The following is a 26,311-nucleotide window of genomic DNA, read 5'->3' as shown; positions in this document are numbered from 1 at the left end:
TCTTTGCGCTCATGCATTAAGTGGTTGCCGCGGGGCAGAGAAACAATGACGAAGGAACAATGCGCGAAAGTGTAAAACCTGCATTTTCAGGTCACAACTACGTACTGTCAGAATTATGGCCCAAATGTAGGCACGGGATATATTTTGGTGCTGATGTCTTTGCTAGTGTGCTGTTTTCTCCTTAAAATACAGTATCAGGTCAAGTTGGTGACGTTTCCTCGCGAGACACTCCTTCCAAAACAGACTACTGTCGTCCCGTTATTGTCTCCTTCACTATTAAGCTTGCCCACAGACAGAGGCGCTTATCGAACATTACATTCAGAATTTCCTTTGAGAACTTTTGTTCAAGCACCGAAAGTCCCGGGCTCACGGTAATCAACTATTACTTCTTCCTACACTTGAAAAAGTGGCTTCAGCAACGGTTTGAAAACGACGAGAAATTCAGGATCACCGCTTGTCGGTTGTCTCAGTAGAGAACTTCTAGGCAAAGGGATTGAAGAAAATAGCGTGTTTTGAAACGTACATTGAAGTGAACGGTGATTACATGACAAGTGAAGTAGGTTCGTAAGAAACCAAAACCGCCATTAATAGTTTCTACTAACCAATACATACTTTTATAACCAATTAGCCCGTGCTCCTCAGATACGCCACGCATCCAGCACATTTTGAGAATTGCTTCTCTGCTAGTCGGACCTTTATAAAGCGTGCTAAGCACTTCTTTTTCGCAGGTTAATTTACTCGACAGTAACAAGAGTTCACTTTTTATTTAAAAAAATTTGTTTACGCTTTTCGGGCATAACCCATCATCATAACTTCAGATAACAATCAGTTTAAATAGTTATATGGTACTGTGCTGTGCTCAAAACACGCAAACAAATAATTTAAAAAAGTGAACTCTTATTATCGACTCGTAACAAGGCAGCAAGACCCATGCTCCGGAACAAACACTTCCACCCTCCGTGCAGTGGTAGCTTGTAGGCCTATGCTTCAGTCTACTGCAGATCATTTCATACTAGACATGTCTTGTGACATGATTGCAGTTACAGTTAGCTGAATTAGAAGGAAAGTTTTACTTCAGAGGGAGTACATTTCTGGATTCTAAAACCTATTAAAAGGCGGTGTAGCGTGACTGACGTCCAACATTAATAGTTTCCAACGTTTTATTAAAACTGCCAGTATTGGAGGCACAATGTACTCGAGAGCCAAGACAACCACAATCATACAGAATAAGCTGGTAACAAAATTAACCGGCAGAAAACTGTGATGTGAAGAGCAAAGCAACAGAAAATAATTGTGAGAGACCATCAAAAGTGATATGCTATCAACTGAAAGGAGAAAACGCGCAAGAAATAACCATTAGAGATGCCAATACGTTAAGAATATTCATTTACAAAGATAAGTGGAAAATTCTGCCGAAATTGCGTTGTAGTATTCAGGAGTTTTACGTTGCTCTAAACATAAACACACTAGTTGTGAAGACTACCAATGGGGAGGATTTTTTGACACATTGTGATGGTGACGTAGACATTGTAATACTCTACGAAACTGAAAATCTCAAAATGCTAAGTCATTATGACTCTACACATGTTGATGAAACTTTCAAATTTTGTGCAAATTATTTTTGTCAACTATTTCCGATCCTTGTTAATGGAAATTATGTTCCAATGTTTTTTTTCTTTATTGAACGGTAATAAAACTTCATATTATCTGCATTTCATTTCAATACTTATTGATAAGTGCAATAACCTACACCTAAAATCATCTCCATCAACGATGTTTTCAGACTTAGAAGAAAACATTTTGAAAGCTGAAATTGAAGAGTGGACTGATTTAAGAATCCAACAATGTAAATTTCATCTAATACAGAGCTGGTAGGGAAAGATACAGACATTGGGACTTGTACATGACACTTATACCAGAAACGTAATCGCAATGTTTCTTTCTTGTTTATTTGGTTAGCCAATGGTGGGTCCTGGTATGGTTGGTGACTTTTGCTGAGCACTTCATGTCAGCGACGCCTGTGTCTGACAAACAACGAATTTTTTGCGACTGGCTAGAGGAGACATATTGTTACGTCGTCATCGAAATAAGTCCAAATTTGAAAGCTGGGCTGTCAGTAGAGTACAGCACTTAGCACTGAAAGCACATTTACGGCGAGCACCAAGGTACTGACGGAACAAAACAGAACTGAACTCTTCGCCAGAATGCTGTTTTGCATACGATCATCGAATATTCCAGACTGTACAACCATTATGAACGCAAGAAATATCGAGTACTTTCCAGCAATAATAAATGCTAAGTAACAAAGCCCCGGGACTAGACAACTTTCCATTAGAACTACTGACAGCCTTGGGAGAGCTAAGCCTAACAAAACTCTACCATCTAGTGAGCAAGATGTATGAGACAGGCGAAAGACCCCCAGACTTCCAGAATATAATAATTCCAATCCCAAAGAAAGTAGGTGTTGACAGACGTGAAAATTACCAAACTATCAGTTTATAAGCCACGGCTGCAAAATACTAACACGAATTCCTTACAGACAAATGGGAAAAATGGTAGAAGCCGACCTCGGGGAAGATCAGTTTGGATTCCGTAGAAATGGTGGAACACGTGAGGCCATACTGACCCTAGGACTTATCTTAGAAAATAGATTAAGGAAAGGCAAACCCACGTTTCTAGCTTTTGAGAAAGCTTTTTACAATGTTGACTGGAATACTCTCTTTCAAATTCTGAAGGTGGCAGGGGTAAAATACAGGGAGCGAAAGACTGTTTACAATTTGTACAGAAACCAGAGGGCACTTATAAGAGTCGACGGGCATGAAAGGGAGGCAGTGGTTGGGAAGGGAGTGAGACAGGGTTGTAGCCTATCCCCGATATTATTCAATCTGTATATTGAGCAGGCAGTAAAGGAAACGAACGAAAAATTCGGAGTAGGGAGTAAAATCCATGGAGAAGATATAAAAACTTCGAGGTTCGCCGATGACATTGTAATTCTGTCAGAGACAGGAAAGAACCTGGAAGAGCAGCTGAACGGAATGGACAGTGCCTTGAAAGGAGGATATAAGATGAACATCAGCAAAAGCAAAATGAGGATAGTGGAATGTAGTCGAATTAAATCGGGTAATGCTGAGGGAGTTAGATTAGGAAATGAGACACTTTAAGTAGTAAATGAGTATTGCTATTTGGGGAGCAAAATAACTGATGATGGTCGAAGTAGAAAGGATATAAAAAGTAGACTGGCTATGACAAGGAAACCGTTACTGAAGAAGAGAAATTTGTTAACATCGAGTATAGATTTAAGTGTCAGGAAGTCGGTTCTGAAAGTATTTGTACGGCGTGTACCCATGTATGGATGTGAAACATGGACGATAAATAGTTTGGACAAGAAGAGAATAGAAGCTTTCGAAATGTGGTGCTACAGAAGAATGCTGAAGATGATATGGCTACATCACATAACTAATGAGGAGGTATTGAATAGAATTGGAGACAAGAGAAATTTGTGGGACAACTTGACTACAAGAAGGGATCGGTTGGTAAGGAAAATTCTGAGGCATCAAGGGATCACCAGTTTAGTGTTGGAGGGCAGCGTGGAGGGTAAAAATCGTAGAGGGAGACCGAGAGATGAATACATTAAACAGATTCAGAAGGATGTAGGCTGCAGTAGGTACTGGGAGATGAAGAAGCTTGCACAGGATAGAGTAGCATGGAGAGCTGCATCAGACCAGTCTCTGGAAGGAAGACCACAACAACAACAACAATTACTGGAAGTCGGGTTCGACCTGGCGACCCTCAGTACGGCTACCCGACACTGCGTACTGCACAACGTGCACTAATGTGTACGAAAATACACTTTCCTCCAGCTTTGTGGACTTTGTAAAATACAGAGAACCACCAATGCTTGCGAAAGTCAGCTCCAGCTCTGCTGCCAGTGAAACACAGGTTTCTTGAAGCAGTGAAGCAAATTCAAGCTCAGTACAAAAATTCCTAAAAAAAACACAAGAAAAGGGCAAAGGTCAGGTCTCTCTTTGAAATACACGATGTAGAAAGTGGCGAACTTCAAAGCTGGAAAAATTACAAGAATGCCATATGTGAGATTAGTTACCTGTCAAACAAAACCTGGAACTACTAACTACCTTGAGAATATTCTCAGTTTTAAAAAAGGATCTACATGCACGGTCCAGTCACATAAATGCGCTTACCTTTCAGAAGACTCAATAACCACCTTTTGCAGAGCCCAGGTGCAGAAATAGAGCCGGAGCGGTTCTGGAAAGTACCAACAGGGTGGGGAGCCATGGCGACTCCAGCGCCACGGCCAACTGAATTAGGTTTTTCGGTTGAGGATCCATCGCGCGAAGAGTTCGAGGGAGGCTGTCCAAAAGATTGTCGATTGGGTTCAAATCCAGAGAGTTTCGTAGCTGGAGGAGTATCGTAAACTCATCCTCGTGCTCTTCGAATCACGCAAGTACAGGGTGACAACTATTGAACTACATCAAAGGAAAACGTAAATTAGTACAAACTACGGCGTGAACACACTTTATTCAACATGTAAACGTCACCACAGACATTCCGATTTAGGTCACCACATGTTAGATACGATTGCCATCACTGGCGATGATGTGACGCAGACGAATAGCGTAATTTTGCATGACCCGCTGAACTGTCGGAACATCGAGGCCGTCGATGACCCCCTGAATGGCTGTTTTCAGCTCAGCAGTGGTTTTGGGGTTATTGCTGTACACCTTGTCTTTAATATGTCCCCACAAAAACGAGTCGCATCTGTCCATATCCGCAGAATATGGCGACCAGTCGAGACCCATGCCAGTGGCGTCTGGGTACCCCAGAGCCAGAATGCGGTCCCCAAGGTGCTCTTCCAGGACATCAAACACTGTGCTGCATCGATGAGGTCGAGCTCCATCTTGCATGAACTACATCTTGTCGAAATCAGGGTCAATTTGGAAAATGGGGATGAAATCGTCTCCCAGAACCTTCACATACTGTAAGGTAGTCACCTTGACGTCAAGGAATTGCACACCACACAGTCATCCGTTGAGGGTGAAGAGACTTCTCAATAGCGAAATGAGGATTTCCGGTCACCCAAATGCGCCAATTTTGCTTACTGACGAACATATCCAAATGAACGTGGGCTCCGTCACTAAACCAAGCCATACTCATTCCTATCATGCCGAGAGGCGTCGTAGACTAGCAGGGCAATACATTTGTAAATATATTAAAAATGAAAAAATGTATATTTCTAAATAAATTTGTGGACACTTCTGGGATATGAGGCGGTTCACCTCCTCGTGTTGCTCCCGGGTAAAGTTAAACAAATGCATACAAAGACCACTAATTCGCTTTTTCATCAGAGGTTCATTTTCCTTACATATCTACATCCAGAATAATCAGAACTGTGTTTACTTTCTAGTTGCGACAGACAGAAAAAATGTTTACAGCTTCGATTGGAAGTAAGTACGTAGCGACTTGCTTTGAATGCGAAGACTGGATCCCATTCGTGATCGCGGATCGCATGGCTCCTGCACCCATAGATAGGCTTGGACAGTATTCACACAATCATCCTAGGCTTCCTGCGCAACTTCATGTCAGCTTAACCATCAATCAGAGGCAATGTAGTTCTCGTTTCCATTGTTATGATTATTATCGTAGACATTGTACACACATCAAAAAAAGTTTTGCATCACCCCGGTTCCCAGAACTCCTGAAGACAGACGTTGACTGTCCCTTTGACTGTTCAGAGATGTCACTAACCCCCCTAAAGATGTAAACAACCATGCATGAGCTGCGCCTATTAAGCGGAGAGGTTACGACAACCGAACAGTTTCAGTCATTACACCAGGAAGGAGGTACACGGCTCGTGTTGACTGTAATTCAACCATGCCTAGATGGTCAGTATCGCGGTTCTATCGTGTCCGCATTGTTACTTTGTACCAAGACGGGCTCTCAACAAGGGAAATGTCCAGGCGTCTAGGAGTGAACCAAAGCGATGTTGTTTGCACATTGAGGAGATACAGGGAGACAGGAACTGTCAATGACGTGCCTCGCTCAGGCCGCTCAAGGGCTACTACTGCAGTGGATGGACGCTACCTATGGATTATGGCTTGGAGGAACCTTGACAGCAATGTCACCATGTTGAATAATGCTTTTCGTGCAGCCACAGGACGTCGTGTTACCACTCAAACTGTGCGCAGTAGCCTGCAGAATACGCAACTTCACTCCCGACGTCCATGGCGAGATCCATCTTTGCAACCACGCCATCATGCAGTGCGGTACAGATTGGCCCAGTAACATGCCGAATGGACCCTTCATAATTGGCATCATGTTCTCTTCCCCGATGAGTGTCGCATATGCCTTCAACCAGACAATCGTCGGAGACGTGTTTGGAGGCAACCCGGTCAGGCTGAAAGCCTTAAACACACTGGTCCAGCGAGTGTAGCAAGGTGGAGGTTCCCTGCTGTTTTGGGGTGGCATTATGTGGGGCCGACGTACGCCGCTGGTGGCCATGGAAGACGCCGTAACGACTGTACGATTAGTGAATGCCATCCTCCGACCGATAGTGCAACCATGCCGGGAGCATATTGGCGAGGCATTCATCTTCATGGACGACAATTCGCGCCCAAATCGTGCACATCTTGTGATTGACTTCCCTCAGGATAACGACATCGCTCGACTAGAGAAGCCACCGTGTTCTCCATACACAAGCCCTATCTAACATGATAGATTGAATAGGGCTGTTTATGGACGCCGTGACCCAGCAACCACTCTGAGGGATGTACGCCTAATCGCCGTTGAGCAGTGGGACAATCTGGACCAATAGTGCCTTGATGAACTTGTGGTCAGTATGCCACGACAAATACAGGCATGCATCAATGCAAGAGGACGTGCTACTGGGTATTAGAAGTACCGGTGTATACAGAAATCTGGACCACCACCTCTGAAGATCTCGATGTATGGTAGTACAACATGCAATGTGTGGTTTTCATGAGCAATAAAAAGCGCGAAAATGATTATGTTGATCTCTATTCCAATTTTCTCTACAGGTTCCGGAAATCTCGGAACCGAGGGGTGCAACAAGCGCTGAACGAAGCTCCACAAAGCGGATTTCTGTTTAGAGTCCACCACCACTAAGCGCCGATAGGTTAGCTGGACAATTTAAGCGTTGCTTTTAGAACTCGTACCTGCCAGGAGATGGGTGCGAGTCACTACACAGGAAAGGTCTGCTAGCGAACGCAGCAAAGTCCGTCAAAAGCAGAATACAAGCCGTCCAAAGAGAAATGCAATAGAAAATCCAAGTACAGAGCGATGTCGTGAGCACTGGGCTAATATGACGCGCTCTCAACACCTTCAGAAGAGCGACCTGCTGTGGCGTATATTGCGCGTGATTTAATAGTCTCTTTGACGCCAGAGGGTTTGCCATCGCAGTATGCGTCTGCAGAGCCCCCTGACGCTGCGCCCGGTCTCTGCCCGGCTCTGCCTGTAATGTTCATATCGGCGTTCCCATCTAGCGCTAGATCAAACATCTATGCATCTTCGTTGCTATCGGATGAGGACACAATGTCCAGCTTACTCAAATCATGAACTTCTTTCGTTCTCATTATTCACTTTCTTCGATCCCTGACCTTCAAAATCCCTATCATACTCTGATAACAGCACCACCAGTGACATGTGCATATCTCAGCTACTTATTATGTCATATAACTACAGTCCTCTTCCACCTGTTGTAGGCATTCCACGTATTTCTTGCGTCAATTTCAGCTATTATCTTTACTGAATAATATTTTCTGATCTACGAGCATAATGCTAAAAGGGACTGGTCGAGATCGATGCACTATGGAAGTAAAGATTATTTTACCTTGCTTTTTTTTCTGAACACTGCATTTATTGTTTGACCAGCATGCACTTGACAATATTGTAAATATACTGCAATTTTTTCTTATCCCATAGTAATAGTACGTTGAAGTCTTTAACATGGCGACTACATATGTGACATGAAGCTTTACTAAAAAGTGTCTAGATTAAGGTCTCACTGAACCAGAACTGATCTGTGGCAGTGCCCAAGTCTCCTTAGAGAGGAAGACAACTGAAAGTTCAAAGAGTAAAAAATATACGTCGCTGTGTTGCAGTAGATCGCAGAGGACAACATGCTTAAATCATTTCACAAGGAAATGAACTTTCTACACTGGAGGCGCAAAAACGAAACGGAAATATTACAGTCTCCTTCTTCCCTTTTCTTCTTCTCCTTCTGTCCACATCTGTCAGCAACTCGGGTCTCGTGCCCCCACGTTTACTGTTTATTTCATACGCAACTACTGAGTGAGATTATAATCTAGACTGTCATTGTAAACCAACAGAGAAGGATAAAACTACTATTTTAACGACAGAAGTACTTTTATTTGTTTGTCAAGCCTCAGCCGGAATGAAGAAAAGCTGTTTCTTTCAGAGTTCTGTATAAATGCGACTTGATGGTGGGTAAGCTGTGTTGAGAGGACAATATTATCTTATGGCATTACTGGCTGCGATACCTCATCTGGGTTCGTTCGGGTGCATGATGCAAGTCTTTCTATTTGACAGCACTTTGACGATATGCACTTAGAGGAATTTGAGATAATATGGTTACTAGAATAAAAACACCCGATCCCTGAGCGAAGAAAATCTCTGACCAGACCAGGAATTGAACCCAGGAACCTGTATGTGAGGAGCAGCAACATTAACCACTAGCTTTTCGTAAGAGATTGTCTACAGCTATTGACTAATTTGGAAAAGGCATATTTGTTCCATCAACATGAGAGAAGACATGCCACTCTCTCACTTTAACATCATTGTTAGAATAATATTCGTATTTTAGGTTATGATCTCAGTGTTCCCCAATACTAAATTTGGTATGTATGGCTTATGACTTTTTTACATGAGCAAATCGTAGGCAGTATCTTCTCTAGCCTGCAGAATTATTAATTACAATTACGGCCCACACACGCGCGAGAGTATTTTTTCTTACCTCCGTTAACCATTGCATTATAGTCGGAGTCCTGGCTCTGGCTTTCGGCTGTTGTACTGAAAATAAGAATCTTAAAGCTACGTATTTTCTGCAACGTCGGGCGGCTGTGGAGAAAAATGAATATTACGTTAATAGCGGGCGAGTATTTCGCTTCGCTAATTTTTTATGTTAATATCGCCACGTAATGGCGTCGTTTGCTGCATCGGCCGCTGCGATTGTTGAACTGTAAATTACTCGAATGCAGGTTAATTCAAAGGAAGGCGGACATGAAATCGGGATCATCTCTTACAAATTAAAAGCGAACAATAATATTAAATCAATATATTATCTGCTTAATTAGTACAAATATGCTTACATTTGCCAGCACTTGCAAGATGTCCGCCTACACGCAACCAAGACAAGAGAAGACGACTAAAAAATTAACAAAAGAGCGTATCTTATCGTCTCTTTAGATTATTTGTTATATTTCTTTGCCCTCGAAACTTACACAGAGAAATTATTATTATACAGGTACATGAGAAAAATGTATATTATTCAATTTTTAAATGTATCTTCTTTATAAATACTGTTTTTAAAGTCTTTTCGTATTATTTCACTGGGGACGCTATATAGCTAGTGTCTAAATAAACCACTAACGAAATACAATGTTAACTATAGATTAAGAAAGAAGAGTAGAATATGCGTTAACCAAATTACTGCTGTGTGTAATTTTTCTGTGCTGTAATTTGTTTGTATGAAACCCACATAGGAGAGATCTCCATACTCTTTAATGTCGCGCGAGACTGGGAAGACAGATGGGGGAAGTGAAATCGGCAGAACTGCATCAAAACGCAATTCGTTAACAGACTGAAAAGGAGACATTCGAACGCAAGCTGCCGGGTGGTTAAAGATTCAGTCAACGGGCTGTTGCGGACAAGACAGAAGGATTGGATAAGGTCAAGATTTTGTGAAGAACCATTACAAATCATCAGGAGAAACCCTCAAGTTGGTGTCTAGAATCTATGAGACTGGACACATGCCATCGAACTTTCGGAAAGATATCGTCCACCCGCAGGGCCATAGCGGAGGCGACAGAGAACAGGGAGAGAGATGGATTACGAGCCATAAATTCTGAGTGCAGTGACCACGCCGTGTGAGCGATTCTGGGAAGCAGCACTCAGTGGATCTTACCTGCACAGACACTTCTGGCCCTAGAACTCTCCTCCTTCTGCTTAGGGTCAGACAGAAAGGCACTGGTTCGCAAAACATTTTACCTGGGCCAGGCAGCAGTCCATCATGGAAGCAGCCAGTTGGCGGAAAGTGGATGGAGGAAGCCATTTAAGAGAGACTGCTGTAAGCTGAGCTTTTGTGCAAATGGTGGGAAGGTCATAAAACTCCAAGCATTCTCATGTTAGAAACTGAGACGATACGGACAGAGCGGCTCGTGCTCGTGTTTAGTGGAGGCAGGACTGTAATTCCCCCGACGCTAGGAAGTCGCCAGGTTCTTTTAGCGAGCGGCGAAAAACACACATTTCATGGGCATAACTGTCTGGGAAGCTCAATAGCCTTTTTTTCAGAAATTGGAAATGGTCGGACTGGATAGATTAAACATCTGGGAATGACGGACTGTGGTCCCATCTAGGTTGATGTTTTTTGCCAAAACATGGCCATGCTTACTCTGAGAATGATGCCTCTCCAGTCTAAAATCTTCTTTATTCAGACAAGAGGGATTTTGAATAGCTTTTCAGCTCTTCTCCAGATATGCAAAGTGGAGGCTTACTCCCCCGCCAAGGGAATCCCGGTGCTGCGTCTAGATTGGCTACCAGGCCAACAGAACGTTCATTAGGGGGGATTCAATGAGTAGAGGATAGTTGGAGTGGTTTGTGCAGTGTGGGATCGGTTTCGTTTTTTCTAATTCAGCTCCTATACCAAGGCTTGGTGGAAAGTGGTGAAGATTGCCTTCTGCACCTTCTAGTCTTCCCCTGGTGCAGAACATTCCTAGTGTGTGACACTTGTGGTCTGTATCTTGTGGTGGACTAAGAGCCGGTGGCAGTTTCCAACTGTACTGACAGAGGAATTGCATATCGTCTCAGACATATCGTGTGCCACAAGGGTGGACTTATTCTTCCTGAGCCAGCCGTCTGACGTTTGACAATTCCAGCATGCACCCTCGTGCCTCAGAATTAAAGTGGTTTGGTTAGACCAGCGAATGGGTGCACCTCACACTGAAATCTGCAGGTATTTCAGGACTCTGATAGGGAAGTTTCCCACGTTCTGATAATCAGAATGCCTGACCGCATATTTTACAAGTTTTCATGGACATGTCGGAACGTTACAGCTGCCGCAGCACACAGTGCGCCAATTTCTGCTGCCACCTGAATGAAGGCGAAAGAGTAAAGTATTGCTGAAATGGTGTAGGGCTGTTAAATGATATTTACATCCCTCCCTTCTGAGATGAACTACAATTTGAGGTGTACTTGGTAGTAGTTGATTCCACTTGAATAGAGTTGGGTGTCACAGTGGATTGATGTAAAAAAAAGTCAGATTGCGTTGTAAAAGCTATTAATTCAGGAGAGAATTTGTGTAGCTTTCACCCCAACGTGTGCTTTGCCGATCAAACACCATTCCTTCTCTGATTTGTGTTTTTCATTTTTGTGTAAGATTTATCAACTAGTCGCACTAACAAAGGATTAATAAAACTTGCCATTATTTTGTAAACTTAAATACACCAATTTTCTCATTCATACTCCCTCAACAATTCAATGTTTTTATTTTACTGTAATGGTCCATGGGTAAACTAGCAATTTAAGATTCAGTCTTATTAAGTTAAATAATTTGATTATTAATTTGGGTTCTGAAACTGACCATAGTCATAGGCATCAAAAGTGCCATGAGTAAATTCACTAATTACGCGTATAAAAATTGAGGGTGTGAAGGTTATTGAGAAGATGATACTTTTCTTTATGTAAAGATGATAACATTTAGCATCACCCAGACATATATTTATGATTAAAGCAAGTGACAGCTTTCAAGCTGCACAATTTCATGTTTATTCTCTGCCAGCTTTAACTGTTACAATCATCTTGAAGAAGAAGATACAATATTTTTCTCCCTGAACATGACTGTACCAATCGAAACCAGTAGAGAGTAAACATAAAATTGTACACCTGATGGCACAGCTATGCTTTTTTTTAAACTAACCACTACCTGAGAACTGCAGACCATTAATGGCAAGAGGTAAGGCTACCAGCTGAGGAACGAAGATGTTTTAAAACAATTTTTTTTTTAAAAATGGCAGAATGCTAAAAACGTTGTGAGACATGGCAGTGATATGCTATTTCACTGACTAGGCTCATTTTGGAACAACACCATATAATGTACTTGCGTAAGTACATTAGAGAATAAATTTATGGGGGAAGACATCCTGAATATGTGCTTTGTGTGATTTACAATTGATTGGTGCGAACCGCATCTAAATAGGCCATTTGAATAACGAGTTAAGTGAATTTTAATTCAGTAGCACATCAGAATTCCCGATGTTGGGCCGCAGCCACATTCGACCTTTGTCGCTTTGGTGGGCGCAGTGCGACAGAGGAAGACGCTAGTCATCCCGCTGGGGTGATAGTGCGATGCCATAGTGGGGCAAGTGCGAAGCGTTTGGGGTCTTCTGGAAGCTTTGTGCAGGAATATTCCGTAAAAAACAAAAAGAAAGACGCAATTTTAGTTGGAACACACCCCATAGCAGCACTCGAATTGATCTGTCTCTGGCCCTGAAGACTGGGAGAAGAAAAGGAGTCCTGTTGAAAAAATATGTTTTGGAGTAGACTGGACAATCGCAAAATTATTACAGGAAGGGTTTCTCTGATGTGAGGAACGAGTGTTGAACATCAAAATATCAAAGTTACTTGCATTAGGGAAAGTGATGTGACTGAAGTCCCTTCTAAAATGTTATATTATATAGGGTCCCCTTGTTCTTGGCAGATCACAAAGGGTTTTCACTGAGGACAGACCTGTAGATGATGGTGGCTCAGCCTCAGTGACACAGTAAGCGCTTTGGTAGTTCATTTGATGTTTGCAGAGAGCGAATATGGGCAGTCACATAACAAGTGACTTTAATTGGCGTTTACAAATTATCGGCAGCAATAGAGAGATTTATACCAAATAAATTAACAAACGACGGAGCTGATCCTCCTTGCCCTGGTACACAAAACGGGTTAGAACACTGTTGCACAAACAACAAAACAAACATGCCAGATTTAAACAGACGCAAAATCCCCAAGATTGGCGATCTTTAACAGAAGCTCGAAATTTAGCGCGGAGTCCAATGCGAGATGCCTATAACAGTTTCCGCAACGAAACTTTGTCTCGAAACCTGGCAGAAAATCCAAAGAGATTCCGGTCGTATTTGAAGTATGTTAGCGGCAAGAAACAATCAATGGCTTCTCTGCGCGATAGCAATGGAGATACTATCGTCGACAGTGTTGCCAAAGCAGATTTACTAAACACAGCCTTCCGAAATGCCTTCACAAAAGAAGACGAAGTAAATATTCCGGAATTCGAATCGAGAACAGCTGCCAACATGAGTGACGTAGAAGTAAATATCCTTGTAGTAGTGAAGCAACTCAAATCAGTTAAAAAAGCAAGTCTTCTGGTCCAGACTGTATACCAATTAGGTTCCTTTCGGAGTATGCTGATGCATTAGCTCCTTACTTAACAATCATATACAACCGTTCACTCGACGAAAGATCTGTACTCAAAGACTAGAAAGTTGCACAGGTCACACCAATATTGAAGCAAGGTATTAGGAGTAATCCACTAAATTTCAGGCCCATATCGTTAACGTCGATATGCAGCAGGATTTTGGAACATATATTGTGGTCAAACATTATGAATTACTTCGAAGAGAACTGTCTATTGACACACAGTCAACACGGGGTTTAGAAAACATCGTTCCTGTGAAACACAACTAGCTCTTTATTCACATGAAGTGTTGAGTGCTATTGACAAGGGATTTCAGATCGATTCCTTATTCCTGGATTTCCGGAAGGCTTTTGACACTGTACCACAGAAGCGGCTCGTAGTGAAATTGCGTGCTTATGGAATATCGTTCAGTTATGTGACTGGATTTGTGATTTCCTGTCAGAGAGGTCACAGTTCGGAGTAACTGACGGAAAGTCATCGAGCAAAACAGAAGTAATTTCTGGCGTTCCCCAAGGTAGTGTTATAGGCCCTTTGCTGTTCCTTATCTATATAAACGATTGGGGAGACAATCTGAGCAGCCGTCTTCGGTTGTTTGCAGATGACGCTTTCGGTTATCGTCTAATAAAGTCATCAGAGGATCAAAACAAGCTGCAAAACGATTTAGAAAAAATATCTGAATCGTGCGAAAAGTGGCAGTTGACCCTAAATAACGAAAAGGGTGAGGCCATCCACATGAGTGCTAAAAGGAACTCGTTAAACTTGGGTTACACGATAAATTGGTCTAATCTAAAAGCCATGAATTCAACTAAATGCCTAGGTATTTCAATCACGAACAAGATAAATTGGAAGGAACACACAGAAAATGTTGTGGGGAAGGCTAACCAAAGACCGCGTTTTATTGGCAGGACACTTAGAAAATGTAACAGACTTACTACGGAGACTGCCTACACTACGCTTATCCGTCCTCTTTTAGAATACTGCTGCGAGGTGTGGGATACTTACCAGATAGGACTGACGGAGTACATCGAAAAAGTTCAAAAAAAGGCAGCACGTTTTGTATTATCGCGAAGTATGGGACAGAGTGTCACAGAAATGATATAGGATTTGGGCTGGAAATTATTAAAAGAAAGGCGTTTTTCGTTGCGACGGTATCTCCTCACGAAATTCCAATCACCAACTCTGTCCTCCGAACGTGAAAATATTTTGTTGACACCGACCTACACAGAGGGGAACGATCACCACGATAAAATAAGGGAACTCAGAGCTCGAACGGAAAGATATAGGTGTTCATTCTTTCCGCGCGCTATACGAGATTGGAATAATAGAGAATTGTGAAGATGGTTCGATAAACCCTCTGCCAGGAACTTAAATGTGATTTGTGGAGTATCCATGTAGATGTAGATGTACTAAAAGCAAAATTAGCTGAGCTTCATTGTTTGAGAAGCTCAGTAATATGCATCTTCCAGTTCAAGTTTTCATCAAAATGTACACCCAAAAATCCGGAGCATTATGCCTATTTAGTGACACCTACTCATATTCTCCGTCAGTTGTTAGTATGACTATTTTTTGTAATAAACGTTACAAGCTTTCAGTACGAAAAATGCTGTAATACGTTTCTAGCATTTGTAGACTTAGAGAAAGCTTTGACAATGTTGGCTGGAATACTCTCTTTCAAATTCTAAAGGTGGCAGGGGTAAAATACAGGGAGAGAAAGGCTATTTACAATTTGTACAGAAACCAGGTGGCAGTTACAAGAGTCGAGGGGCATGAAAGCGAAGCAGCGGCTGGGAAGGGAGTGAGACAGGGTTGTAGCCTCTCCCCGATGTTATTCAATCTGTATATCGAGCAAGCAGTAAAGGAAACATAAGAAAAATTCAGAGTAGGTATTGAAATCCATGGAGAAGAAATAAAAACTTTGAGGTTCGTCGATGACATTGTAATTCTGTCAGAGACAGCAAAGGACTTGGAAGAGCAGTTGAACGGAATGGACAGTGTCTTGAAAGGAGGATATAAGATGAACATCAACAAAAGCAAAACGAGGATAACGGAATGTAGTCGAATTAAGTCGCTTGATGCTGAGAGAATTAGATTAGGAAATGAGACACTTAAAGTAGTAAAGTAGTTTCGCTATCTAGGGAGAGAAATAACTGATGATGGTCGAAGTAGAGAGGATATAAAATGTAGACTGGCAATGGATAGGAAAGCGTTTCTGAATAAGAGAATTTTGTTAACATCGAGTATAGATTGCAGTGTCAGGAAGTCGTTTCTGAAAGTATTTGTATGGAGTGCAACCATGTATGGAAGTGAAACATGGACGATAAATAGTTCGGACAAAAAGAGAATAGAAGCTTTCGAAATGTGGTGCTACAGAAGAATGCTGAAGATTAGATGGGTAGGTCACATAACTAATGAGGAGGGATTGGATAGAATTGGGGAGAAGAGGAGTTTGTGGCACAACTTGACAAGAAGAAGGGATCAGTTGGTAGGACATATTCTGAGTCATCAAGGGATCACAAATTTAGTATTGGAGGGCAGCGTGGAGGGTAAGAATCGTAGAGGGAGACCAAGAAATGAATACACTAAGCAGATTCAGAAGGATGTAGGTTGCAGTAAGTACTAGGAGATGAAGAAGCTTGCACAGGATAGAGTGGCATGGAGAGCTGCATCAAACCAGTCCCAGGACTGAAGACCACAACAACAACAACATGTTATTTTCGTAATCTAGTCAACACAACATTTCCGTTGCTTGGGACCGCACCACAGTTCCAGCCGGGGGGTCTGTACATTGTCAATACGGGCGTGATTGCCAATTTCCGTGGGGATGCGGGGCGACTCTGGGTGGTGTGGGCTCTCGGCGCTACCCCAAGCGGGACGCTGCTGAGCGCGGCTGCGTGTGCCGGGCGCAGAGCGCATGCGCGCCGCTGCCACCTGCCACAAGGCGACTCGCGCCACCCGCGGTCGCTGGCGGGGCGCCGCCGGCCGTGACGTCACGCCAACCACCGCAACTGTGGCCGGCGTGCGGCAGCCACGGCCTCCCTGAGGCAGCGGCGCACTGGAGCAGCGCCAGCCGCCCGCTGTTTCATATTTATCGGCGACTGATTCGCTGCTTTGTTTATTCCGGGCGCAGCATATACAAATCGGGCGCCTCGAATAACGGGACTCTGTATGCCATAGAGAGTGGTAAAATTTATAGCTGGTTTCCTCTGAATTGAGCCTTGCCTCCTCAGAACTTTCTTGTGTTATCCGAAATGTACGATAACGTATAAATTGTAGCCAGACTTGGGTGAGTTTTCTTACTTACAGTTTGTTAAGTAATATCGCGGTCGGCTTAATCAGTAGAAAAATGTATTTGGAACAAACTGAAAGGTATGCATACCTCATATATCAACAAAAGACAAATGTAATTCCACTCAATAACACGACTAGTCATCCGCAGCGTCAATAATTGCTTGGCATCTCCGAGGTATGCCTGAACTAGTTTTGGCTCTGAGCACTATGGGACTTAACATCTGAGGCCATCACTCCCCTAGACTTAGAACTACGTAAACCTAACTAACCTAAGGACATCATACACATCCATGCCCGAGGCAGGATTCGAACCTGCGACCGTAGCGGTCGCGTGGTTCCAGACTGTAGCACCTCGAACCGCTCGGCCACACCGGCCGGCTATTACTTAACAGACTGTAATTGTATGGCTGGAAAGATTCAGGCAGTCCACATCCGAGCGACGTCGGCACGGTAGCTCAGCGTGTTCGATCAGTGGGTTAGCTGCTGTAATAATAATTAAAAAAAGGGTGAATGGATGGACAATGAACTGGAGCAGACATCGTGAGACATCTGCTCCCAACAAATGCAGCGAACAGTAACGAAGAAAATGAGATTAAGAAAAAAAAGAAAAAGAAAGAAAAAGCGGGTGAGCACGTAGTTTCCCAAGGGCGATGTCTCTGGATGGAATCTCGCTGCTGGTACTTTTTTTATTCCCACGTGCTTCTAACAATAAGTTATTATGATCGCAAATTGTCAGTATTTAATGATCCACTTATTATTTACGTGATACTTATCCTGAAAGAAGTCTGGAAACCTTCTTTTGTGAGAAGAGTGGAAATAAAAATAAAAATAAAAAAAGGGAGATATGCGCGAACTTAAATCAAATCAGTGTAATCAGTTCTTCCATATTATTGTATCTAAATTTATGGCAAGTATAATATGTAACCTATGGAGTACTCCACGAATTACGATGAAAATCATCGCAGAAGCATGGAAAATAATAATTATTGCAACATACAGCACGTGTAAAAAACGCCGAATTTTTGCATGTTCATGATTTTTCAGTGTATCTATTGCACAACAAATTTGTCTTACATTCACGATCAATTCTCGGACGACACTCAGTTTAGCAGCGTACCACGTATATTGAAGCGTTTTACCGAATTTTAGCCGGCCGAAGTGACCGTGCGGTTAAAGGCGCTGCAGTCTGGAACCGCAAGACCGCTACAGTCGCAGGTTCGAATCCTGCCTCGGGCATGGATGTTTGTGATGTCCTTAGGTTAGTTAGGTTTAACTAGTTCTAAGTTCTAGGGGACTAATAACCTCAGCAGTTGAGTCCCATAGTGCTCAGAGCAATTTACCGAATTTTGGTGCAGACGGCTGATGGTGTGCGATTGACTGAATCTTCAAGCAGTCTCCTCTAGAAGCAGCCGCTTTATAAGGTTCTACGCTTACATGTAAAAAATGATGCAGGTTGACGGAACAGCGTGGGAATGAAGAAAAAGTACAAGCAGCCAGGGTCGATCCAGGGACCTAGCGCTTATGAAACTAACGCTTATGAAACTCGCTCAGTTGCCTACTTCTTGAATGCTTGCAACCAAACAAAGTTCATAAGCAGGGCTAAAATCTCTCGGTTTTCCCTAAAACGGTCTTAGTTGTGTCCTGCTCATCCTGTCAGTATCAATCAAATCGATATCCGGAAGTTCTTACGGTCCCCTTCTCAGTGATAGAAAGTAGTATGAAAAAAAATTAGGATAACTTCCTAGCATTTGTGGACCTGTAGAAAACTTTCTACATTATTAGGTGTAAGAGGATGCTCTTAATCCTCAGAAGATCAGGTCTAATGTATAGAGACACACTAGTAGTAGTAGTTGTTGTTGTTGCGGTTTTCAGTCCGGAGACTGGTTTGACGCAAATTTCCATGCTATTCTATTCTGTGCAAGCCTCTTCATCTCCGAATATCTACAACAACCAACATCATTCTGAATCTGCTTAGTGTATTCATCTCTTAGTCTCCCTTTAGATTTTTACCCTCCACGCATACCTCCAATACTGACTTGATGATCCCTTGGCGCCTCGGAAAGTGTGTTCAGCGATTAATCACGGTTCTGTACTACCCCAATGGCTATCGTTTTCGGGAGGGAGAGTGATACTGTTCAAATATGTGTGAAAACTTATGGGACTGCTAAAGTCATCAGTCCCTAAGCTTACACACTACTTAACTTAAATTATCGTAAGGACAAACACACACACCCATGTCCGAGGGAGGACTCGAACCTCCGCCGGGACCAACCGCACAATCCGTGACTGCAGCGCCTGAGACCGCTCGGCTAAACCCGCGCGGCTGAGAGTGATATTACCCCTGGCGTAATCTTGTGGGGAACTATTGGGTATGAAATTACAATGAAATGAACACCCTTATCTGCTTACAGGCGTTGACATACGTCAACGGGGACAGATGAAAATGTGTGCCCCGACCGGGAATCGAACCCGGGATCTCCTGCGTACATGGCAGACGCTCTATCCATCTGAGCCACCGAGGACACAGAGGATAGCGCGACTGAAAGGATTTATCTCTGGCACGCCTCCCGCGAAACCCACATTCTCAACGTATTGTCCCGCACTACATTCGTAGTGCCCCCGCCCATTATACTCATTACTCGCGGCGCGTTGTCGATTCCCGTAAGAGTTCGGGCACTGTTTGTGCATTCGCACAGAAGAAGAAGATGGTCAAGTGATCGGTGAGGCTTAACTATACAGGATGAGTCACCTAACATTACCGCTGGATATATTTCGTAAACCACATCAAATACTGGCGAATCGATTCCACAGACCGAACGTGAGGAGAAGGGCTAGTGTAATTGGTTAATACAAACCATAAAAAAAATGCACGGAAGTATGTTTTTAACACAAACCGACGTTTTTTTAAATGGAACCACGTTAGTTTTGTTAGCACATCAGAACATATAAACAAATATGTAATCAGTGCCGTTTGTTGCATTGTAAAATGTTAATTACATCCGGAGATATTGTAACCTAAAGTTGACGCTTGAGTACCACTCCTCCGCTGTTCGATCGTGTGTATCGGAGAGCACCGAATTACGTAGGGATCCAGAGGGAACGGTGATGGACCTTAGGTACAGAAGAGACTGGAACAGCACATTCCGTCCACATGCTAACACCTTCTTATTGGTCTTTTTCACTCACGCACATGTACATTACCATGAGGGGTGAGGTACACGTACACACGTGGTTTCCGTTTTCAATTACGGAGTGGAATAGAGTGTGTCCCGACATGTCAGGCCAATAGATGTTCAATGTGGTGGCCATCATTTGCTGCACACAATTGCAATCTCTGGCGTAATGAATATCGCGCACGCCGCAGTAGCCTAGTGTTAATTGCGGAATGTGCAGGTGCACCATCATGCTGATACCACATACGGCGACGCGTTTCCAGTGGGACATTTTCGAGCAACGTTGGCAGATCATTCTGTAGAAACGCGATGTATGTTGCATCTGTTTGGGCCCCTGCAATGAAGTGAGGACCAATGAGGTGGCCGCCAATGATTCCGCACCATACATTTACAGTCCACGGTCGCTGTCGCTCTACCTGTCTCAGCCAGCGAGGATTGTCCAGTGACCAGTAATGCATGTTCCGTAGATTCACTGCCCTGTGGTTTGTGAAACACGCGTCATCGATAAACAGGTAGAACTGCAACGCATTCTCTGTTAATGCCCATTGACAGAATTGCACTCGATGATTAAAGTCATCACCATGTAATTGCTGATGTGGCGACACATGAAACAGGTGAAAGCGGTGACGATAGAGTATGCGCATGACACTACTTTGACTCAGTCCACCGGCTCTCGCGATGTCCCGTGTACTCATGTGCGGGTTCATGGCAACAGCAGCTAACACACCAACTGCACCCGCTTCTCCTGTGACGGGCCTGTTACGGACCCGTTTGCGTGCTACGACCATACCTGTTGCATACAGTTGGCGGTAGATGTTTTGCAATGTGCGGCACGTTGGATGCTCTCTGTCCGGGTACCGTTCTGCATACACCCTGCAGGCTTCAGCTGCATTTCGTCGACACTCGCCAAAGATGAGTATCATCTCCGCCTATTCAGAGTTCGAATACACCATGGTCACAGTTCCTACAACACTACACTATCGCAGACGTCTGGTAACACGGTGTACTACAGTTGGTTTGCGTGCGGAGACGAATGCAGAATAACAATAGCAGCAAGCGCTACATGCGGACACTGCGACAGCTAGACCAAACCAAAACAGTCCACTACACCCACACTCGTAAACACGGTCGTCATCGTAAACATGTTGTAATGTTGTCGCTTTAATTTGTTATGAAAGCGGTGCTGCTATTCAAGACCATAAAAGTGGGTTAAAAGCTGTGAGCTGTCTGGGGAAGTTAACCTTGCATTACTGAGCAACTGTTTCACCAGGTATCCAGTTTAGCTTACCAAATTCCCAACCAGACTAAGATGAATTACAATCTTTTAATAGGCATACGATAACCGGTGATATATATATATATATATATATATATATATATATATATATATATATATATACACAAAAAAGAGAATTTAAATAAAAAGAAATAAATCAGTTTATATTTGGAAATTTATTTTAACATTGATCATTGAAATTTCAGCCTATTAAATTTGATTCATAAATAAACTGGTGCCTTATTTAGGATTGTGAAAATGTGAGATTGTAATCTTACGGAACACATCAAATATGGAGCCAAGATTGGGAGACTGCATACAACACTGCATTCATAAAACAACACACAAAGAACGTTGAAACATATGCAAGAGAAAATTAACCACTACCAACCGATTCAATTTTCACCCAAAGAAGTTACGTTCGTAGCACAATCCTGTCCGTCATGTAATTACCACACACTGGTATACTAAATTCATATTAACTCTTTGTGAAATCTTCCCGAAAAGAATAGCTGAGGGCTATTTTGGTGATTTCACCACATGCTTCACCTGGTCAACTTGGTTTACACAAAGAGTGTAACTCCACAATAATTTTGATAATTAAAATAAATTAGATCGAAAAGCAATTTACAAAAGAAAAACCTCGAACTGGCTACTATCGTCTTACTATTAACCTGATGGGTCAAACAATTGTATAAGCACGTGGTACTGGTTTCACAAAGTACACCCCACGTGGGTTGAACATAAACAAAAGTTGCTATATTGAAAAATATTGTCAAGACGAGACGTTATAATCTCACGCACATTCGCATTTAAGATTGATGATCTTAGTTAGATTTACTGATCAACACGTGGTTTCACTCTACTCACAAAGTAGTGACAAAGCAACTACCGGAAGATATTCTGAACTTCACACGCGAATTACACTGCTTTGCAATTTAAGGTAACATTAGATATTTTAGAGCTAAACCTGAAATAAAGGTGATCAAATTTTCAGTTAGGCTGAACTTAAGAAATCCATTGTCCTACGGACTTAGCAGAGACGCACTTAGCCGGAGATCTTACCACTTCAGACGCTCGCCGCGGACGGACTGACCTGGGCTCCTAACGAGCGTACTTAACAGACACAAACGGAAGTGACCAGAGAGGCAGCTTCCTATACCAACATGACAAGGGATGGACAGGACCATACCAAGAATAGAAACCTCTGTGCTTTTAGAAAGCGTAGCTACCTGTTCTGACGTTGGTCCTACTGTTCTCTAGCAGACAGGCTTGTCTGCTACCATCAAGCATGCAACTAGAAATACATTTGCTCATTCATCCTCTAACACAGAAGGGAAGGGGGATGACAGTATCTTATCATATACAGTATATAAAAGTAAGCGGATGTAGGTTCCGTATGAGACTGTGTGACATGAATTACATATAAACTGTGTTTTAAAGTGTAGTAGTGTGACAGATCGTTCTTGTTTATGTGTAAAAGTAACACGTTCCACTACTCAGTCTCCTCCCAGATAGTCAGAAACGCCACAGTAAATTTAGAAGAGGAATTTATGCCGTAAATGACAACAGATTTAAGAAATTAAACATGAAAGGAATCCAACAGAGACCTTTCAATGTCCCTGCAGATGCTGCTCGCCGACCGTGGCCGGTGTTTGTTACAACACGCAACTGAACGTCGGAGGTTTCAAGCGTCAACTTTAGGTAACAATATCTCCGGATGTAATTAACATTTTACAATGCAACAAACGGCACTGATTACGTATTTGTTTATATGTTCAGATGTGCTAACAAAACTAACGTGGTTCCATTTAAAAAAACGTCGGTTTGTGTTAAAAACATACTTCTGTGCATTTTTGTATTGTTTGTATTAAACAATTACACTAGCCACTCTCCTCACGTTCGGTCTGTGGAATCGGTTCGTCAGTATTTGATGTGGTTTACGAAATATATCCAGCGGTAACGTTGGGTGACTCACCCTGTATATTTACTAAGATAGTATCTGTTCTTTCGGACATGTCCGAAAGAACAGATATCATCGGTGACCAAGCAGCTCTTTAGAATGAAATTACAAGTTAAGGCTCACCGGCCACTTGACCGTTTTCTTCTTCTGTGCGAATGCACAAAAAGTGCCCGAACTCTTACGGGAATCGGCAACGCGCCGCGAGTAATGAGTATAATGGGCGGGGGCACTACGAATGTAGTACGGGACAATACGTTGAGAATGTCGGTTTCGCGGGAGGCGTGCAAGAGATAAATCCCTGCAGTCGCGGCATCCTCTGTGTCCTCGGTGGCTCAGATGGATAAAGCGTCTGCCATGTAAGCAGGAGATCCCGGGTTCGAGTCCCGGTCGGGGCACACTTTTTCATCTGTCCCCGTTGACGTATGTCAACGCCTGTAAGCAGCTAAGGGCGTTCATTTCATTATCTGTTCTTTCTGACATGTCCGAAAGAACAGATACCATCTTAGTAAATATATACTATTGGATATGATTCCGGTCACTGTTGGCAGTGATTGAGGGAACCCCGACGGCGCAATAGTATGCCACGGACATCCTGCATCCTTGTGCCTTAACTCTGAGGTGACAGTAGGACAATGCTTGTCAAGTTACGGCGCGTGTCTCTGTGAAGTGTGTGGATAATGTTGAGGTACTCCTGTGGCCAGCAATTTCTCAGCTCTGTCCCCGAAGGAACGTGTCGTACTGTCTCGGGTGTCAACTCCGTCCCAGTGGCAGCATCCAGGATTTCAAGGACCAGTTCCAACAGTTACGGTCACCTATCTTAGAAGAGGATACATCGGTTCTATGGCACCCTTCCCAACTCTACCAGTACATGCATTCACGTCATAGCAAGTGCAACGTCATGCTGATAAGTCCACTCATAGCGCCAAGTTCTCTGCAAATTTGACTCGATTTTGTAACAGCTGAAATAAAATCGTATACCGTCTAATCCCGCGAAGTTTCGTTTCATTTCTTCCTCCTCTTCCGGGTACATCACTTTTTTGTCAGCCAGTGTAACACAGGTTGGCTGAAGCTTGGAAGACTTCAGAAGTACATTGTCACAGGTGAAGAAAGTGTTCTTCAGTAAAACGGCTCCAGTAGTATCCAGTATTGGTACTTAAAAATAAACAGTATTTATGGCAAAATTGAAATTGTTCATGTTTAACTCAGGTTTTATTTGAGATTTGTTTATTCATAACGTGAAACAGAGGGATTTTGTAGTAAAAATAACGAATACAATACATATTTATCAAATACCGCTGAAAAAGGCAATTTCATCAACAAAATGGTAAAATGAAAAAAAAACATTCAACATAGCTTCAATACTCCAACGAACTTATATAAAAAAATGTTTCCATTATTTATTAACAACTTTCGCATTTATCATCAATGATAGGAAACTGTCGCTTTTCCTCACGACGAAGAACGTTCTATTGAGTACAAAACAACAACAATAATAATATTTTTTTTAGTTTGTGCGTGAGAAGTAATTACTTTATCATCAATGACAGGAAACTAGCGCCTTTCCTCACGACGAAGAACGTTCTATTGAGTACAAAACAACAACAATAATAATATTTTTTTTAGTTTGTGCATGAAAAGTAATTGCTTGGTTATACAAAAGCTTAGAAATTTTGTGATAAACTGATTTCCATTACTTATAAAATGCAATTTATATTCTGCGAGGATATAAATACACAATGGGCTACCACTGAATGATGTGCGAATCTAATTACGTGGAAATCAAACAAACAAAAAACAGAGAGAACTCTCCAGCTCACAGTTTATCTCTTACACATTCATTTGTGTTTCTTTCCCTACCAATGCTACCGGTACTACCAATAATCCTACCATTTACTACGTCGTTTATTTGGTGTACCAAATCTACCGAATCGTAGTTTTGGTAGAACGCAAGTCTAGTACCAACTAAAATCCAAAGAAACAGAAGAAGAAGAAGAAGAAAATGTTGAAATGTGGTGCTATCAAATAAATTAAAAGTTAAGTGAACAGATCAAAAGAAAAACGAAGCTATACAAAAAGGAACAGATGAGGGTGGAAGTCTATGGAAGAAATTACAGAAAAACGTTAGGTTACTGGACCGTATTCTGCGGGATCCGGATGAGCAGACTGAGACCAAAATATGTAAAGCAGTTTACAGAGCATATTTGGTGTAGTAATTCAGAAAAGGTGAATATAGTAGTGAGAGGTGGCATGAGCCCCCTCTCATATTTCTATCTTACGATTCTCCTCTCTAATTGCATGCGGTGGAAAGTCGCTATTCCTTCACACGCGGACTTCCCACGCAGCGTCTCTCGTCACACGGGTGGTCCGGTGACAGGCGGGATCTGCTGATTTTGAAAGGGTGTGAGGGAGTCGAGTGAATGCTTTCCAGACGCCGACATTGTCAAAAGACATGCCCGGAGGGGCCTGAAGTAGCGGCTGGGCTAGAGGTTCCGTTACTTCGCAGAAACTTAGCGAAAACACTTTCTGGCGGGCTACCAGCGAGGCGTGGGAATGACTTGTGTACCCAGGCAGTTGTGGCGGGAAAATTCCCGCGCTTTCTGCAAAATAGTAACTGTGATTGGCTTGCTCAGGGCATAGTTTCGTGGCGTAGCAAAATCAGCGCAGAAATTGGCGCCAAGAATCTCCATTGGTGGAGTGGTAGTGCTCTGGCAATGGAGTGGAATTTTCCGCCGGTTTTTGAGTTGCTGATTGGAACGTTTAACTACGGCCACTGTCGTGGGGGCGGGAATGTTCGGTGTTCGGCATGTACGGGTGCTCTAGGGTAGTCGGCTCTCGCTTTTCGGTCGAGGACGTCGAAGCAACCAGCCATCGCCTCCGGTACGCCAGATCGTGTTCTGGCAGTTAAGAAGACAGTTTGGTAATGT

General features: G+C 42.8%; 2 non-coding genes across 2 annotated transcripts; one reads left to right on the top strand and one right to left on the bottom strand.

The window, feature by feature from the left end:
- Nucleotides 1-19,423: 19,423 nt before the first annotated feature.
- Trnat-ugu lies at nucleotides 19,424-19,497 on the bottom strand. Its single transcript has one exon. It is a non-coding gene; the product is annotated as a tRNA-Thr (tRNA).
- Nucleotides 19,498-23,708: 4,211 nt separating this feature from the next.
- On the top strand, nucleotides 23,709-23,782 carry Trnat-ugu. Its single transcript has one exon. It is a non-coding gene; the product is annotated as a tRNA-Thr (tRNA).
- Nucleotides 23,783-26,311: the final 2,529 nt, after the last annotated feature.

The sequence above is a fragment of the Schistocerca piceifrons genome, chromosome 8 (genome assembly GCF_021461385.2).
Source record: "Schistocerca piceifrons isolate TAMUIC-IGC-003096 chromosome 8, iqSchPice1.1, whole genome shotgun sequence".
NCBI lineage: Eukaryota > Metazoa > Arthropoda > Insecta > Orthoptera > Acrididae > Schistocerca > Schistocerca piceifrons.
The sequence above is the reverse complement of the archived record's forward strand: the minus strand, read 5'-3'. Positions and strand labels throughout refer to the sequence as shown.